Below are 2,974 nucleotides of genomic sequence, written 5' to 3'. Positions count from 1 at the left end.
TTAAGTGACTCAGCCAAGATTATACAGCTAGTAAGTGTCTGAGTTGGATTTGAACTTAGGTCTTCCTGACTTCAGACTCAGTGCTCTATCCATGGTGCCACCTAGATGTCCCCAAAGAGCAAATGTCTAATGATTAAATGTCAGTTGTCAAGGAGGTCTCCAGTGGAGTACCCCAGGAATCCGAGCTCAGCCTGTGCTGTTATCAGTGACTTGGACGAGTACAAGGCTGGGAAGGGCAGGATAGCCAATACACTGGACAACAGTCAGGAACTGAAATGACCTGACTAGCTGAGAACACTGGGATGAATCCAGAAGAATGAAAGTGAAAGTGAACATTCCGTGTGGGTTCAAGAAATCCCCTTCACTGGGGCAGGAGAGGGGAGGGGAGGGGTGGCTATTGGACATTGCATGTAAAAACTAGGAGCTGCCCAGGAGGCTTGGGAAGGGCAGCACAGCAGATGCTGATCCTCATTGGAATGGGGAGTTTCCTTGTGGGGAGCATTAATAATTAATTCCCATTTCCATGGAAACCACAGGCATCTTCCAAAAGAAAAAAGTCTTCCCGGAATAACAGCCCTCTTAGCCTTTCACTTAGCCAATCTCACCCTTTCTGGCTTCACACCAATTTTGGCCCACACTCCCTTGCTTCCTTTCTCCACCAGACAGTCACCAGCCCAATTGAGCTCTCCTCACCTTTAACCTGCACTATTTCAACAGCATCCTCCCTGATCTCTCCCCATGCTAGTCTGCCCTCCACTCAGCTGCCAAAGTGATTTTTCTAAAGCCTGATCCTGTTGTCTTCCCACTCAAGAAACTCTGTTTGCTCCCAGGTGCCTCCAGGAGCCATAATAAAGTCCTCTGACATTTACATCATTGTACATTGTAGAGGGCACCTGGGTGGCTCAGTGGATAGAAAGCCAGGCCTAGAGATGGTAAGTCCTGAGTTCAAATTTGGTCTCAGACACTTCCCCAGCTGTGTGACCCTGGGCAAGTCACTTAATCCCCATCACCTAGCCCTTATCGCTCTTCTGCCTTGGAACCAATACACAGTATTGATTCTAAGGTGGAGGTAAAGTTAAAAAAAAAAGAATAAGAGCAGTAGGGTCTAGGCAATGGGGGGTTAAGTGACTTGCCCAGGGTCACCCAGCTAGGAAGTATCTGAAGTTAGATCTGAACCCAGGACATTTCATCTCTGAGCCTGACTCCCAATCCACTGAGCCACCTACTTACCCCCCCCCCCTTCTTTATTTTTGTCTTACAGTTTTCCTGGTTTCTTTCAAGACTCAGCTCAAATCTCACCTTTTGCAGAAGATTTCTCCTAGACCTCCCAGGTCCTAATTCCTTCCCTTCTAAAATGAACTTCCCATCTTGGAGTCAGGAAGTCCTGAATTCAAATCTGGATCCAGATCTTTACTAGCTGTGTGACTATGGACAAATGACTTAACCTTGCTCACCTCAGTTTCCTCATCCATCAAATGAGCTGAAGAAGGAAATGGCCAATCACTCCAATGTCTTTGCCCAGAAAACCCCAAATGGGATCCCAAAGAGTCCAAACTAAACAACAATAAATGTTTGTTGATGACTAACTGATTCGGAGGTGACAGTTCTGCTATACTCTGCCCTGTTCAGACCACATCTGGAGTTCTGGGTGATCTACTTTAGGAAGACCGTTGATGAGTTGGAGAATTCACATAAGAGCATCCCAAGAATAATGGAAGGTTTTGAGTCCATGCTATACAACAGTGCATTGAGGAACCTGGGGGTGTTTGATCTGGAGAAGAGAAGACTGGGGCTGCTGGTAGAGGAGGTGGAGGGATATTTGCTAAGTTGAGGTAGAGGGATATTTGCTAAATTGAAGTACTACTTGGAAAGATGGGAGCTGAAGGCAGAGGGATTAGCTCATGAAGGCTGGTGGATTGGGCTGCTCCTGCGATGGTGGGCTCCCCCTCACTGGAGGTCATTAAGGGAATGCTGGGACATATTTGTCCCTTACATTGTTGGGAGGGTTGGGGTTTTTCCCCCATTTTTTCCTATATGGAAGTTCTTTCCAAGTCTGAAATTCTCTGATGCCCTTAACTTGAAGAACTTGGCTACATTCTCTTTAGGATAGCAGATCTAGATCAAAAGGGACCTCATAGCCCACCCAGTCCCATACTTTCAGTTTACAGATGAGTAAACTAAGGCCCAGAGAACTTCAGTGACTTGTCCAAGGTCACACAGGTACTTTTAAGGGACATTTGAACCCTGGTCTTGTAGCTACAGAAGCAATGCCTTTCTCCTGTATCACTCTTCCTTCTAGAACTGGGTTTCATGAGGTCAGAAAGAAACCTGGGGCTGGGTGACAATTCCCCCAAGAGGATCCAGGTATCAAGTGCACTCCACAACCTCCCAGTACTGGAGGAGTTAGGATGGATCCGAGCACCTAGGACAAGGACTTTTTGGTCAAGCTAGAAGGAAATTTGGAGGTCATCTAATCCAAGCCTTTCATCTTATAGAGAAGGAAACTGAGGCTAGAAGCGATTTATTGACTTGTCACCACCTAGCAAGTGGTGAAGTCAGGATTCAAACCTGGATGCTCTGAATGGCAGTCCAGTACTAAGAGGCTTCTCTTGAGAAGGACACGTAGGGTGTGCCAGCCTTTCTCTTGACTCCCTTGGCTTCTGGTCCTTGGTGCCATGGCTAGGGCCATCTGGATTAAGAGACTGGGTTTTGTTAGGACTTAGGACTGGAATACTCCACCTGAAGCCCCAGCCAGGAGTGAGGGTGAGGCAGAGATATCACTCCTAACCCCACAGAGCCAGTCCTCCATTGCTCTATTTCTCTTTAAGCTTGTAAAGGACTTTCTGCTCCCCCAGTCTTTCCCCTTCCTTCAAAAGATAGCTTATATGCCCTCCAACCCACCCAAGTCACAGAGCTTTCCCCAGTTCCCTTCACCTGATGGTGCCATGGCTCACTCCTCAAATTTCTTTGAAAC

General features: G+C 47.1%; 1 protein-coding gene across 2 annotated transcripts in view; it reads left to right on the top strand.

Moving 5' to 3' along the window:
* The window catches only part of LOC103094158 (uncharacterized), a 66,894-nt gene extending 64,149 nt beyond the window's left edge, over nt 1–2,745 (top strand). For both annotated transcript variants that reach the window (XM_056813702.1, XM_056813698.1), the window contains one exon: nt 1,262–2,745. The gene's annotated coding sequence lies outside the window, so the exon portion shown is untranslated. The remainder of the gene's footprint in view (nt 1–1,261) is intronic.
* Nucleotides 2,746–2,974: the final 229 nt, after the last annotated feature.

This window comes from Monodelphis domestica, chromosome 1 (assembly GCF_027887165.1).
Source record: "Monodelphis domestica isolate mMonDom1 chromosome 1, mMonDom1.pri, whole genome shotgun sequence".
NCBI classification, from domain to species: domain Eukaryota; kingdom Metazoa; phylum Chordata; class Mammalia; order Didelphimorphia; family Didelphidae; genus Monodelphis; species Monodelphis domestica.
Note: the sequence above shows the minus strand (reverse complement) of the source record. Positions and strands in the feature narration are given on the sequence as shown.